The sequence below is a fragment of the Ictalurus furcatus genome, chromosome 17, assembly GCF_023375685.1.
Source record: "Ictalurus furcatus strain D&B chromosome 17, Billie_1.0, whole genome shotgun sequence".
Lineage (NCBI taxonomy): Eukaryota > Metazoa > Chordata > Actinopteri > Siluriformes > Ictaluridae > Ictalurus > Ictalurus furcatus.
The window spans coordinates 12374789-12391617 of NC_071271.1; positions in this window are offsets into that span (position 1 = coordinate 12374789).

Genomic DNA, 16829 nt, shown 5'->3' on the forward strand with positions numbered 1-16829 from the left:
AAAGATTCTCCATCTGTTTTATGGCTTTTTGCTTATGCCCTTGCAGCAGGGGGAAAGAAAGAAAGGAAAGAGTCCTCTCTTTTTCAGATTCACATAACATTTGAGATATTTGATGATTTATAGGGAGGAAAAGAGAACGCAAGAGAGTGGGTGAGGGGGGGGGGGGTGGAAGGAATGGGAGGTGGCAGGGGGGTTTAAACATGATGCAAACCATTTGGAGAGGGGAGTGCAGACTGCCAGCACAGCCTGCTCTGTTTAAACTGGAGAGGAAGTGACCGTATATACAGCATGCCAGCAACCATGCTCTCCTCTCCCTCACACACACACAGACACACACACACACACACACACACACACACACACACACACACACACACACTCACTATCACAGAGGTCAGTCCATGGCCATTGGCTGCAGAGGGTGTTTGTTATTGTAATATTATGTTTCTTTACATCACCATCCCGACCACCGTCACCATTATTATCATTATTCCTATTATTACAATCTATGAGACTCTGGGGCAGACAGCAGGGCAAGAAGAAAGGGAGCATGAGGAGGACAGAAAATTTGGTGGAAAAAAAAAGACAGGCTGAAAAATGAAAGACAGAGTGTGAGGGAGGATAAGAGGTCAGCGTTTTCCCTCAACACCCCTCCATGACTTAATCTCGCTGCACTCTGTGCGAGACCTTCCCAGGGCCACAGGCACACCACTCGAAGAGCTGGAGGAGAAAGAGGAGAGAAGGAGGATGATGGGAGCTCTGTTGGACCACAGCTGAAGTTGAGAGTGACCTCTATCGCCTCCTTATGACATACGTATAAAATTGCATGGTCCATGATGAGCGTTGAGAGCACCATAAGATTCTCATCATGTGCAGAAGCAAATCAGCGTGACGTGGCATGGCAAAACATCACCACATTATACTTTCATTAGGTTACTTTCATTCACATGAATGATGCATTTTTGAAAATTTCTTCTTCTATTTAGAATAAAAGTGTAGGAGGAGAGTCGGATGTCAGGTTGGCTTTGGTGACGCATCTTTCCTTTAATTGACAAGCTCTGACAGGGTGCTGGGTATAATGCAGCGAAGTTCACACTGTTCTGACCTCAGGCAACAGCCAGAGAGTCAGAAGTGGTTGCAGAGCAGGTGTCAGGTGCTGGGTGTGTACAAATAATGGCGTTGTGGGGACTTGGAGGCCAGATCATGGCCATGAATTGACTGCTATAGCGTGTCTGTGTTGATTTCAAGGAATGTGTGCTGTGCTCTGCCCCTTAAACTCTATTTGCGCTGTTTGGTGTCATCGCTCTAGGTGCTACTTGACCCTCTGTGCCATGATGCTGAGAGCCTGTGGTCGTTTTGTGTAGTGTTCGGGCAAATATGATTTCAGTTGAATATTTCCTTTATTAAAATGAACCCTGTCACTTCCCAGTAGAGCCGGCACATTATATAGTCCACGCAGACCTCATACTGTGCACAAGGCAGCATACCTCTGCTGGGGTCTCCAAAAAATAATTTAATTCTTTAAAAAAAAAAAAAGATTAACTTGAACATTCATTGCACATGTTTTTCTTACATTCTTCATTGTTATTAACAAATTATTACCAGAAAATCATAGGGGGACTATAATTTGTTGTTATATACTGTTTTCATGGAAAATTACACTTATTCATTTAGCAGACGTCCACTTACACCCGCATCTAGTTGACATCTGTATACACATATAGATATTTATAACACTAAAAAGATACAGATACAGATAGTGGCATCCTGAGGCAAACCCCCTTGGTGTTTACCCTCTTGGTGTTTACCCCCTTGGTGTGGTTAATTCAAGCAGATGAATGTGGCACACTGAAGTGCAGGCCTTGCTTTCCAGAGGCAGTCCATGTCTTTTTCTAAGTGAACTGTAGTTTGGGTCAAATACAGTGAGAACACATTTTAGCTGTGATGTAAACCAAACATGCTATGGATTATGAGTTACAGACGGGCATTATTTTTTTTGTATTTTTTTTTTACATTTTAGCTGGCTAAACAGACATGTGTGATGCAAAGTGAGTGCGGAAAACAGAGCAGGAGTGCTGCAGATGTCTGGGGCGAAGAACACACACAAAAAATGCTGGAAACAGTTCACAAAATACTGATGTTTTTTAGATTATTCATTCATATTACTATTTAATCTTTTATATATATATATATATATATATATATATATATATATATATATATATATATATATATATAGCTCTGTGTTCTTCATGCTTGGTCGAATTTAGGGATTTCCATGCAGGCTTGCAAAAGTTTGTTTACATTCTCCATTGCAATTTCTCACCAATGAATGACAGCCTTTCTTTCTTATCCAGCCACATTTAAAGCCACAATCTTTCCCATACAGGCCATTAGTCTCTCTCATAGTGTCTCTCTGATGAGCCTAGATAGCCTGTGCAAACCAAAAGAATTAATTTCACTCAGATTCAGGCTAATGGCTAATAGGTGTAAAAGCTCTTAAGTAAGGTAGGAATGTTTAATATTAAAGCATGGAGCTGGGCAGTATTACATCATATGGGAGTGAAACCTGATGTCAAGATTGTTGGGATCTAACTGTTGCTATCCAAGGCAGCTGGCACAGAGAATGAGTGAAAGCACAGATAAGCCAACCACTCGCATTGCCACATGTACAACAGTCCAGTGCCAGATACTCACTCACACTCATGAAGAGGCTATATCTCAATGTCTGTTGTTCTGCATACACCCATAATACACACACACACACACACACACACACACACACACACACACACACACACACACACACACACACACTGCCTCTTATTTCCTGGGTTTCTGGCAGAATGAGTCACATCCACAGTCAGGAAGGGATGGAGAGACTCATCTAGTTTCACAAGAGGACAGAGTGGAGGAGGCCAGGGTGGCACTGGGGATCAGTAACCACACTAAGTTGCATGGAACAACCTCAAACCTCCATCTGATCCTGCTTAGCTACACACACATGCACACAGATTAAATGTTAGTGTGAGTGTGTTTTGTACATTTTCACATTGACACAGTATATAAGTATGCAGGTGAATATCTACATACACAACTAAAGCTGGAAGTCTCTTTTTAAAATACGGCTTCCTGTGTGTAGCATCAATGTATGCCAACAGTATATATATATATATATATATATATATATATATATATATATATATATATATATATATAAAACCACTTGTAAATACATTTGAAAGGTAGATAACTGCTATCTGTTTGTGGACACACGAGTGCTCATAAGTGTCTGTTGTGCACACACATGTGCGTGTGCGTGTGTGTGTAAGAGTGTGTGCGTGCAGGGCCGTTGTGCTGCTGGTGGCTGGGCTTCAGGATTGTGTCGAGGGCGTCTGTAATAAATGTGCCCAAGCGCGAGGGCCCAAAAGATATATCACAGACAGAGGGGAGCAGAGAGAGTGCACTGGGGAGGGGGAGAGAGGAGGATAGATGGGTGAGGAAAAAAAGAGGAGGTGGTGTGGAGGGGAGGGTTAGATGAGGGGAGGGGGCCTGGTTTCTCCTGGGTCCTGCTATGTTTCCCATTATGTAAGCCCTGGTCACCGGCAGCATGCCAGCAGGCAAAATAAAAGAGTCTCTCTGGCTTGGCACGGCTCGTATTTTCCTATCCTCTGCGCGGGGTCAGGGAGGGGTCAGGCAGCTGGATGGGGCGCTGGGGGGATTGTGGGGTCTGGGCTGGCCTCCAAAACCCAAAAGGCTCAGGGTTCAAGTACCAGCTGAAAGCAATCAGGGGGAAAGCTGGGAGTGCCACAGCTGCGCCGTGCGGCGCTCTACTGTGGCCCAACAATCTCTCTCTCTCTCTCTCTCTCTCTCAGCAAACGCACTAGAAAAAAATCAGCATACTTTCAACATGAAGGCAGGAGTGTGTGTGTGAGTGCGTGTGTCTATGAGGTCAAAGTAAAGCTAAAATGGAAAACAATAATTCCAATACAATTTGCCTAAACCACACTGAATGGTACATGGTGTATTTGGGACCGTGTATAATGTTCGAAAGCTTTTGTGAGTGTCTCCGACTGATGCTGATGTCACTAGGAATTAGCACCAACTGTATGTTCGGATGGATGTCTACTGGCTTCCCAGAACACAATGCTAATCTAGCATATAGTGCAAACCCTCAGCCCTGTGAATCAAAATTGGCACTGTCATTTAGTGCGTGTGTATGCATGTGGGTGTGTAAGTGTGTGTGTGTGGGTGTGCACATATGTTATGACTCAACTGATGGGCGGGATAGACAGCAGAGAAGGGAGACAGGGTGGGGTAGCATTACTTACCCTGACAAAGCATTTACCCAGACGTGAGACTTGTGCTGGGCATTTACGGTCAGTCTTCTACACTCACACGACACCTCTCACTCACCATTAGCACCTACTCTCACTGCTGGAGGGCAGAAAGTGATCCACTGTTGACCCCTGGGGGTCAGTGTAACCACTAAAACAGCACAGTCCAGATGATCTCGGGTCAGCGGAGCAGCGTTTGCCCCTGCACAAAACATAACGTGACCACAACAAAAGTGAGTGAATGGGGAGGGTGAGAGTGTGAAGTTCACATGTAATGAATCCTGCTATGTCTGTATGGTGTCAAATTGAGGTCTTTATGGTAATGAAAAAAGCAAATACAACTACTTTTTTTTGTGCAATATATCATTTTCTTTGGATTTACTTGCTTATGGTACTTATGACACCGTTTGGACAACTCTTTTTTTATTTATGCATCATGTTAATTCACTATTGGATGTATGGACAGGAAAAGAGGAGACATTGTTGGACATACCTTTTAAAAAAATTTTGTCTACTGGAAATACTGTAAAATGCAGTTAAACTAATATCTTCACTATTTTTACAGAAATGGCCTGATTTTAACTTTGCCTATGAGTAGGTTTTCATCAATTTAATGATACGCTTTAAAGGCTTTGGATCTACCAATGTAGTTCCAACTTATTTATATTAAAACCTGTGAATAGTGGATATCACTAAATTAACCAGTGCTGAAGTTCATACCTACAGACAGCTGGAAGCAAAACGCATCCAATATTTTTGGCTGGTGGCTCGAGCTGATGATGTGACATTTGCATGATATGCCTTCCTCTTTGGTTTCCCCAGCCACAACATCTAAATCAGGACAAATCTGAAGTGAAAAAGAAAGATATGCAAAAGGGAAAACATCAAAACACCAAGATTGGGACAAATTTAAAGTGAAAAGAAAATGGGGAAAAAGACTTCAAGGAAAACACATTTGATGTCTTGACATTAAATTCATATATCTCATGTCTATATAGTAATTTAGTGGAGACAGACATAGGGCAGAGCACATGGTCACAGAGCGAGAGAGAGAGAGAGAGAGAGAGAGAGAGAGAGAGAGAGAGAGAGAGAGAGAGAGAGAGAGAGAGAGAGAGAGAGCTATTAGGATTTCCTCCTGTGCCAGCTCTTTATCCAGCCCATCAACACAATGCACAACCACAGTCTGGTCAGAGAAACACCTCCGAACACCACTGACTCATACTTGAACACTCTGTGAGGTACTTTTATTCACTCATGTATTAATGTAGCTAAATAATGTTACACTTAAACCTACCCCTGACCTTAACCTCAAACTTACTAAAGTATCTTTTGTCTCTTTTACTCTTTTGAAATAAAGACAGATGACATATCAAAGCTGGTGGCTTTGTTATGCAGTGGGGGCATGTTGCTGTCAGGGTCAATACAAATACAAATACATTTACACTGATGGGAGTTGTCTCATCCAGGATGACAACGTCCATATTCAGTAAACGCATGAAAATGCTGTAAATCATATTCAATGGCCTTCACAGTAACCAGGTCCGAGTTGAACACATATGGGAGATTTTGGAGCGATGTGTTAGACATCACTCTACACCACCATCATCAAAACACCAACTGAAGGAATATCTTTGGGAAGAATAGTGTATATTTCTCCAGTAGAATTCCACAGACTTGTGCATTGAAGCTGTATTGAAGATTTATTAAACTACTGTTTTTAATTAGACTACAGTCTGCACAAAAAACTATATTTTATATAGAAAACATGGCATACAAACCTAAATGCACATATGCACTCAGACACATGCTCAATGCACTTCTCTCCCTCATAGATGTGCATTTGAAGGAGGACTGTGCACAAAAAGGGAAGTGGACACAAAAAAGGGTGGAGAAATTGGGAGTGTGGCTTTCAACTTACTAAACTTTGTGCAACTTTTAGCGGTGACCAGTTGTGCGTCCAAAAAAAAGTGTAAATTACTTACTCAAAGGAGTAAAAAACAATGTTGCCATACGAGTTCTGGGATACTTTTGGACTGCTGACTTTTAAATACGATATATTTATGATCAAATGTTTAATAATACAAGACCCAGATGCAGTTTGTGTGATGAGCTACTTTATGCGTTTTGCACTGCACCTCATCATGTAGCCTATGCAAATCTGGGCCTTCTTTTATGTTGGTTTTTCTTTAGTTTGTTACTCATCTGTAAAAGCTACATTTTTCAAAAAAAAAAGAAAGAAAAAAAGCACACAATCAAAATATTGAAGTAATTGCAAAACACACATACAAAATTGCAAAAACAATTGCATGATGATAAGCAAATAGCACCACTGTAAATGAAGAGCATGGTTCAACATTCATTATTAACATTACTGTAACAATGAGCAGGAGTAGATCTAGTGATTTGGGGGTCCTAGGCACAATATAGGAATAGGGCTCTATTCAATTACACACATTTGCCTCGATTATCCTTTCTCTGTTGTGATGCTTGTTGCTGCGCAGCAGTGTCCTCTGGTTGCTGCTGAAATAACCACAATATGAATTATTTCAGGTATTAACATCTATATATAAATTTTCAGCATACGTTGTTTAACATTAATAATTAAAAAATACATAATTTGCATTTTAGGGGGCTTATGGATTATACCTTTGCCTAGTGCTAAGTCTGCCCCAGACAATGAGACGTTTCAAAGTCCTGTCAGAGTGTAACAAACTAAATAATGTAATTTTAAAAATCATATTTATTGTGTTTTTAGACTTTTTTTAAATAATCGCTTTCAGCGAAACACACTCCATATGTATTTTGGACTAGGCAAGTTGAGAAGACACATTAGTGTCTCACATTATTGTGCTTCAGAGGATCAAACCTTTAATTTAATTTTTAAAAAATTATTTAAAAAAGCACACAAAGCCAGTTTCTGGGTTTCATGTGGTCATATACAGGAGCAAAGTATGAAATGAAAGTGTAGATCTAATCTTAACTCCAATTGAGATTTTTCTGCCACTTATAGGTCTCTGTCTCTGTGTAGAAAATGCAATAAACATGCTTTATCACTCAGAAATAATAGAGAGAAGGATATCCTTAAGAGAATGAAGAGAGAGTGAGAGTGGACTGATATGGTTAGAGGAAAGAGTGTGCAAAACGAGAGGAAAAATTTTTTGATATATGGTATATGATGGAGGATGTTGGGGCAGTCAATAAAGCAAGGCAAGCCAATATGTTGTTATTAAGGTTTGTTCAAAATTCACAGGAACAGGAAATCACAAGTTATGTTTCATGACCTTTTTCAAATCTCAACACAATTTTCAATTCCACATTCTCACTGCTTCTTCTACACAGACTTAACCAGATGAAGCCTGGAGGGGAGGATGTGCTGGAGAGGAAGACAAGAGTGAGGATAGATAGAGACAGAGGAAAAGGGGGGGCGGGGGGTGCAAAGTATGAGAGTGAGAGCAAAATACAGAGAGATATGCTAGACATCATGATGATGACTGAGTGGGGCAAAAGAAACACAGGAAGTGATAGAGACAGAACTGGGGAGTCTCAGACACAAAAAGTCGAAGTGTTGTGTGGATGTGTGTGTGTGTGTGTGTGTGTGTGTGGGCGTGTGTACTGAGGAAGGTATAAGTGTGGGAAACGTGTGTATGGCTGGCTGGCTGGCAGCACTGAGGACTCTATGTCGTCAGCTTGGGCCTGAGAAGGAAATGTGCTGGGGATAAGGCGGCCATGTGGCAGGATGTTATGGATTTCTAATTAGAGCAATTCATCTGTCAGCGAGGCTGCGCTTTCACTGCAGCTTTCACTGCAGCTTTCACTGCAGCTTTCACTGCAGCTTTCACTGGGCTAGCTTGCCTGTAGGCTCAAATCACACACCAGCATCTTCCACACACTTTGCTCACACTGACACTGCTAAACATGGCATGACGTGCAGGTTCTCACACCACACACAGAAGGTCTGGTTTACAAGTGTAATATTGATTTAAAAAAAACGGAGCCAAACAAAATCAGTGGAGTGCATGGAGCAGATTATTTCCAGGTACAAGGTATATGCGCACAACAACAACAGAAAAGTGCATGAATGTAATACCTATCTATCTATCTATCTATCTATCTATCTATATATACACACACACACACACACAATAACTACATAGAGTATGCCACATCACTATGTCAGTCTGTTATTATGGCAACTACTGCATATAGAGTCTGTCAATCTGTCACTATGATAGCTATATAAATATATGACACTCTGCCCCTATGACAGGTCTATGTAGAATATGTCACACTGTCACTAATGCATGTCTATTTAGATTATATCACACAGGTGCTATGTCATTTTGTCACTACGCCATATCTATATAGAGTTTGACACTCCGCCACTATGACATTGTTGTATAAAGTATGTCATTCTGTCACTATGACATAACTGTATAGTGTCACGCTGTTGCTAAGCCATATCTATCTATATAGGGTATTTCATTCTGTCACTATGACATACTGTAACTGTATAGAGTGTCAAGCTGTTGCTATGCCATTTCAATAAAGAGTATCTCTTTCTGCCACTATAACATAGCTGTATGAGAAATCTACATAGTCTACATCGACAAAGTCATTCTGCCACCATGAAATACACTACATGACCAAAAGTATGTGGACACCTGACCATCACTTCCATATGTGCCCATTCCAATACCATGGACATTAACATAGAGTTTGTCTCCCTTTTACTATTATAAAAACCTCTACTCCTCTGAGAAGGCTTTCCTCTAGTTTTCTGGAGCATGGCAGTGGGGATTTCTGGTTATTCGGCAGAAACCAGAAACAAGAGCATTAGTGAGGTCAGGCACTGATGTCAAGTGAGAATGCCTTGAAACAGGAAGTTCAAACAGGTTTGAACACCCCCAAACCCACACACATACTCACACACATACAAATCTTTAGCATTTTTAAGGAAGGGCATACCGCAAAGAAATCACAAGATGAACCTGAACTTAGATCACCTGACTGCACAAACCACTGCACACATGCCAGGTCCTTTAATAGGTGAATCCATGTGAAAGCTATGGTTTGTAACTGACTTCAGGTATTAAATTAGTCAAGATGGAGAAGCAGAGTCAGGTTAAAGAGGGATTATTAAAGTTAAGGCAATAAAAATGATTTAAGCATCTCATAACAGTGTAAGAGGCTCAATGCCAGCCAGGGAAGTTTGAGTCAGTTAATAATAGCAGTGCTGCTGCTTTTTAATTTTTTTTTTAAAGTCTCAGCTTGTCCATTATTATAATTTTAATAGTAACATGTCACTTTTTGGTGGCATTATAGTCTACCACATACTAGTTTTTGCTACTACATGCTAAGTGCTCTCTATCACTCTTTCTTCATGTTGACTTATGACGCATTATCAATGATTTTTAACATTTAACTTAAAATGTTAGGTTGTGGTACAACATCTGTTACCAAACATATGCTAATTAGAGTGCACTTAAAAATGAACAAAATAACATGGAGCATAAGCTGCCATGGCTTGTGATTATGACAGCTATTGCACCAGTGTTTCCAGTAATAGTAACATTTGATACAATAATGTGTTATTGTACATAAACTCTAATGTCACCTCCTACGATGTGTTTATGATATGATTATGTTGGTTTTATGACACAGGGTTCAAGAGTTACTCCAGCTCATTTCTTTAATGGCAAAAAACAAACAAACAAACAAACAAACAAAAAACAATTGGGCTGTTTCTTTTATTCATTCATCTTCAGTAGCTTCTTTACACTAGTCAAATAGAACGCAGCAAAAGTGATGTATTTTTGTAAGCCAACCCGGAAGTTAACATCACCCTGCTTCCCTCGACAAAAAGCCAATAGGATTTTTTCATTGGCTTTTGGATTATTGCAGACAATAAGCTTTGTGACCAACAAGCGTTTATGATTCTTACATGTTTTATTCATCAAGATAATCTTCACAAATGAACACAACGTTTATGAATTTTGAAGCCTAAATACAAATCGCAGAAGTAAAAAGCTAAAGTTAGGCTATAAACGAACTACACCATGGCAGCATGTCTTCAACCTCACCTCCACGAAGCTTTATCGCACTACAATAAAAGAACCCACTAGAATTGAAAAATAATATAAATTGAAAAATCTACAATCTGGAAAGTTTGAGTTGGAATAGATTGCAAGATCGCTAACATAAACACAACGAGGATGTAGTAGTGGAGTTTTCCTGTTCGGCGTGATGACGTTTAATGTCCCTGACAACCTCTGTAGCCTATTTAGGCTTTTTCAAGACACGTAAAAGCTTAACAAAATCATGAGTGGGGTATTACTGATATATTTTAAGTTGTAGAATAAAACGAGAATATATATTGAGCTTGTGTGAACCACAGACCTTATTTCAGGCATTTACCCAAAAACCCATTCAGTAAACCCATTGACTTTGGGATGATGGAACCGGAAGTGCAAAAATGCTAAGTCATTTCTGGGTTTTTAGGACTCATTCTTACAGCACTCCATTCACATTGGATCTGAAGCCTATTTGGCCATAAGGCAGGAGTTGTTTCTTATTTGCTACAAGTATTTCAGTCTGTTATTGGGTCAGTAGCATCAACACTTCAGGCTGGTGGTGGTGTGATGGTGTGTGTTGGGCAATCTTGTGCATCCTTTCACAGCATGGCAGAAGTGAAATAGCTGTACAAATATATTTATTTTATCAGGACAATGCTTCATGCCATAAAATCAAGAGTGTACTGCTTCCATATGACATTGATTTCAGTGCAGTCCACCCTGTGGGCACAGGTTAGTTAAAAAAATGTTGGGAAAACGTGTTCATCTGCTTTGATGTCATCAAATTGTGTTCCAATTTGGAAGTATTTACATGTTTATGTGTGTGTGTGTGTGTGTGTGTGTGTGAGAGAGAGAGAGAGAGAGAGAGATGTTCTCTCTATGGTTATTTAGCTAGGTAGTTTTTAAATGTTATTTTAATATCATGTCTATTCATGTGATCATTATTAGTAGGCATGGTATGATGCAGAATCCATTACAGTAGGGTTTTTTCAAGTACAATTTTATAATAAGGCAGAACAGCCGATTATTTCTCAATTTGTAACAGTAACATTTAAAAGCAAACATATAAGAAAATACAAATACATAATGTAAGTCTGAAATGCTAATGAGACAGTGGACCTAGGAAAGAAAATACAACTACACAAAGACTAAAATTGTACTGCAACATTTATTAAATATATGTGAACTGGACATCCATCCATTTTCTATACCGCTTATCCTACACAGGGTCACGGGGAGCCTGGAGCCTATTCCAGGGAGCTCGAGGCACAAGGCGGGGACGCGCCCTGGACAGGGTGCCAATCATACACACACTCACACACCCATTTGCACACTGTGGACATTGTAGAGATGCCAATCAACCTACAATGCATGTCTTTGGACTTGGAGGAAACCGGAGTACCCGGCGGATACCCCCAAAGCACGGGGAGAACATGCATACTCCGTGCACACAGGGCGGAGACGGAAATTGAACCCCAACCCCAAATATTATTATTATTAATTAAAAATTATAATATTTAAAATGTATTATTGTGGTCTTATCATGAAACAAGAAGATAAGGTGAAAAAACAAACAGTTTTACTTCAGGTTTACCAGATGTGGCAGGCAATTTCCACTAAAAAAGCTGCACCTCATTATGTAGCTTGCCTTGTCATCAGGCTGCTGGACTTCCGATAAGGGTGAGACGAGGTATTTTGAGTAGAAATCCACACCAACTCAACACAACTGTAGAAGACATTGAAGGTCAGAATGGGCCAGGATCCCTGTAAAATGCTTCAACACTTTGCTGAGTCCATGGTGGACTATTTGGTGAAAGAAACTGCAACACAGTGTGTGTGTGTGTGTGTGTGTGTGTGTGTGCGCGCGCGCACACGCGTGTGTGTGTGAACGGGCCCACAGCCTGCTGGAACTTCAGTCAGGATCTCTCCAGTTAGAAACGGAGGAATGGAACATGAAATGGACGAGAGCTCGGTGGAATGTGTCCATGTGTAAGAATTCTCCTTTCGTCGTTCAGAATCCTTTTCTCGATTTAAGCCCCTCTGTCCAAGAAATTCCAGCAAAAAAGAGGAGATACACGGGGGGGGGGGGGGCGTGCGAGACCGGGAACACAGAATAGCGGCCGGGGGGATGTTTAGATAGGTGCAGGCTGCCACTAGGAAGTCCGGGCTCCAACATAAACACACAGCCACACAGCCCAGCGTCCATGAGTGTGGGAGAAATCTGCCCTGAACTGCCAGAGAGAGAAAAAGACAGAGGGAACGAGTGAGGCGGAGTAGGGAGGATGGGTATACGACCACTTTCACATGCAGAATATACATACAGCTGATGCTGTCCTCACGGTCCGTTTTCTACCACTTTCTCTGGCACAAGTAATAAGAATAATCTAGATAACACGTGTCTTACAAACAAATGCAGTCATACACTAACATCCTCACTCCTTCCCTTCAGTCACATACAGGTCACGGTTCATCTTTCAACACTGGTAAATCTTGGAAAAATAGGAGGAACATTTCAGTCCCAATTACAGTGTATTTACTCAAACTCAGCACTAGTGTACAGTGTAAACAGTGAAGTGACCCACTAGGACATTTTCTGAGTGTGATACAATAGATCATCTTTAACTGTCAGTAACAAACATAGCCTAAGTGTAGGTCTGGAGGTCAGTATAATCTATGTAGAGCTGGGAAACTATCAGAAGTAGGACAAAGGTGGCATGAATTACACTACTTATACTAATAACTAGTTAGCTGCTCCATATAAAAAAAATTTGAATAAATTTATGTTTAGGATGCTGACAATACCTAGATTAATGGATCTTTCATATCATGACTGGGAATTCAATTCAATTCAATTTTATTTGTATAGTGCTTTTAACAATGGACATTGTCACAAAGCAGTTTTACAGAAACATATACATACAGGATATACATTTTTAACTTATAAATTAAGAATATCCGTAATGAACAAGCCAGAGGCGACAATGGCAAGGAAAAACTACCTGACACAATAATTTAACCCCTCTGAAACCTACATGAGCTATAAGGCTTTGAAATTTGTGCATAAGTTGCAGACCATATCATCACAGAACCTCCAACCAGACTTATCAGTCAGGCTGTAGTGTGAGATACTAGAGAGAGAGAGAGAGAGAGAGAGAAGAAAAAAAGTACCTAAAATGATACATGTATCTAAATCAGTACTTTGTGAATTTCCCCCAAAGATGGTGGATAAAACTAAATGGTCCATGTCGAAAAAACACATTAAAAAAGATAACTGTTTAACCCTGAATCTAAGAAAGCATGTATTTAACCATTAAAAATATGTTAACCCATATGGAGGAGTAATCAAAAATGTTTCCCATCTCTTTCTCTGCTGCCATTGGCTGCATTGTTTTATAAATAAAAAAGTGTAAAAAAGTAAAACAGGGTAAGCTTTTTAGCATAGAATTAGCTAATATGCAAAATGTGATTAATTACTGTCCATGCTAATCATGAGGTCAGTGTAAGTAAAAATTCACTTTTTAAATAATTTTTGCATCATTTTGGTAACAGGGTTGTCAGTCACTATCACGATATCACTGAAAATAAAGAAAAATGAATGAGGGAACTTTATTTTCTTCTTCCCAGGATCTTCAGGAAATTTGGATGATGCAAATTCCTGTTAAACATATTTGGAATATTTCACAAGAGTGAATGTGAGGTAACAAAGTTGAGTGAATGGTCTGGGTCACAAATAAAATGTACATTTTTCTCATAAGCTGTAATGGATGAGTCAAAGAAAAGGATGTTTCAGGCTTGATATGATCAGTGGATTTACACATTAATACAGAAATAACATATTTTTGTATAAAGTATATTTTACAGTAAAGCGAAGTTATAGTGAGTGGGGACAGGCAAAATAAATGGCCCTGTTTTTTCTTACAGCTCTACATAGATTATAGTTATTGATCTGACATATGCACATAATTGCCGTGAAGGTTGTTGTTACCCATGTTTAAAATGTCTTTTAATTTAGATAAATATCTGTAAATGGAATAGCAGTTTGTCACAAATGGCAATTGTGGAATCATCTAGTTATCAGTTACCAGAAATCTCTAGTTTCACAGGAAAAAAACTGAAACTCTCCTTTAAAGAACTGAGACGCAGCGCTGCTTTAAAGACAACGTTGTATCTCGTCCTGTCAGTAGGATAGCTGCGAGTTGAAGGTGAACAGTTCCAGGTTTTGGGAAATGTAGTTAAACTAGACTCATTTCCCCCAGACATGCAGTTATATGAGAGAAGCGCACGTGAAGTTCAAGGTGACATTCTGATGTATGCTGTCTCCAGCTCCGACCCGCTCCATGGAGAAATCCAGAAGACTCCTGGGACATTCATCTCTCAGACAGGTGTGTGTGTGTGTGTGTGCAGACGCCTAAAATGCGGGTAAAGCAGGAACAAGGCCAGGTTAAGCATGTTTAGTCTGTATGGCGTTGAGAAGACCCATGTGCACGGAGTCTGGGCGGATTGCGTGAGGAGAGGGACCATCACCATACGTCTCCATCCACAGGAGATCCATTACACAGTAACTACAGTGAGCGAGATAAAAAGACAGAGACGCATATGATGCTTTATTACTGTCTGAGATGAGTCGTGCCTGATTATGTACGTATAACCCAGTTCTGATTGCCAGGATGACACGTCACATGCTTTTTCCCCACTCGTGCTGTGTTATAAGTGCGTTCTAATTGTAAAGCGACCTTGAGTGTGTAGGAAGTTGTTATAAAAAAGAAACTTCAATTTTTTATTCATTCTATTTTATTTATTCTACTGAGATTGGGGGCAAGGATACACACACACACACACACACACACACACACACACACACACACACACAGAGGCCAGTAAACATTTACATGTCCAGTGTTTCCCGGAACAGCTTCATGACACAGCTGTGAAGCCCAGCAGCACCCAGTCTTTCAAACAAAAACACACACCCACACACAATTATAAATATAGTACATGCCTTTATCACTAGTTTGACCAGAAACGCATTGTGTCATGTATTACCATTAATATGAGCATTAGAAAAGTTGGTCAAGACAATGAAACAGGATCGTCCTCCCACATCCAGGAGCTGTATCGCACCACCAAAACCATGAAAAAGTGAAACAATCAAGCAATTACATTCAAAATGAGGACGCAACCTGAATCCATATGAGTCAGCACTAACAAGCTTACAGCCGATGCAGTTTTTTTCCGCAATATGCTAAAACACTCAACCTGCACAGCCATCAAACAGCTGCAATATTAGCTAGGGATGGCCCAGAAACCTGAAAAAGGCCTTCACTATTTCACACCACAGGATCTATATTGACTGTAACTCATCAGCAGAAGGAAATGCAAACCTTGTTTTCAGCTTTCAGGAGAAAAAAACAACAGATGAAATGAGTGTGAGAGACTCTTTATGTACTCCTTATAATTCCCACAATGCAGAGAACATGACCAGAATAACAGTAAAAACAGCAAATCTTACAGCAAGAGCTATTCTTTGTAGAAATTGTCACGCTTCAACTATCAAATAAAATCAAATCAAATACATTATTGAGTAAGTACAAACAAAATGAGCACATTAAATATCAGGCAACAAGTTGGAAAGGCAAGTGCTGCTTATTAAAGCTTGTAACAGTTACAAATGCATTAGCAGTGTGTATTTTGCAATTTTCACAACTCTAAACTGTCTTTTAATCTTCATTAAAATTTCTTCTATTTCATTTATTCAACTTGATTTCTTTTTATCATTCAATTTCCTTATATATTTTTCATTTTATTGATATTTTAGCCTATGTAATGCACTTTGAATGACCTCTGTGTGTGAAATGTGCTATACAAGCACTGTACTCTTGCCTTGCCTTTGCATTAATGACCTAACATGCCTTTATTAGCAGTAATAAAAGGGATTCTTGTTTAATTAAATGAAAAGTAGATATATGTACAGTAGTAGAGATTCGAAGTTTACCTCTGTTGTGTTCTATACTTGTCTTTCTCAGAGTATAAAAATATTAATAAAAAAAATCAAACCAAACCTGTTTTATTTATTACTAATTAATACAATTTTATATATATATAATCAATTAATTAATAAATGTGATTTAATAATTATCGTCACAAAGCTGCTTACAAAAATCAGGGTCTAGTTCCCTAATGAACAAGCCAAAGATGCCAGTGGCAAGAAAACATTGAGGGACCACATCCATCTCTAGGGACTCGTGGTATTTTAATACTTTAATACAGCCACAGAAACTCAATAATTTAAATGTGAGAGAATCCATCCGTCCATTTTCCATACCACTTATCCAACAGAGGACCGTGGGGGAGCCTGGACCCTCTCCTTGGGAACTCGGGGAACAAGGGAGGACACCCTGGACGGGGTGCCAATCCATCACAG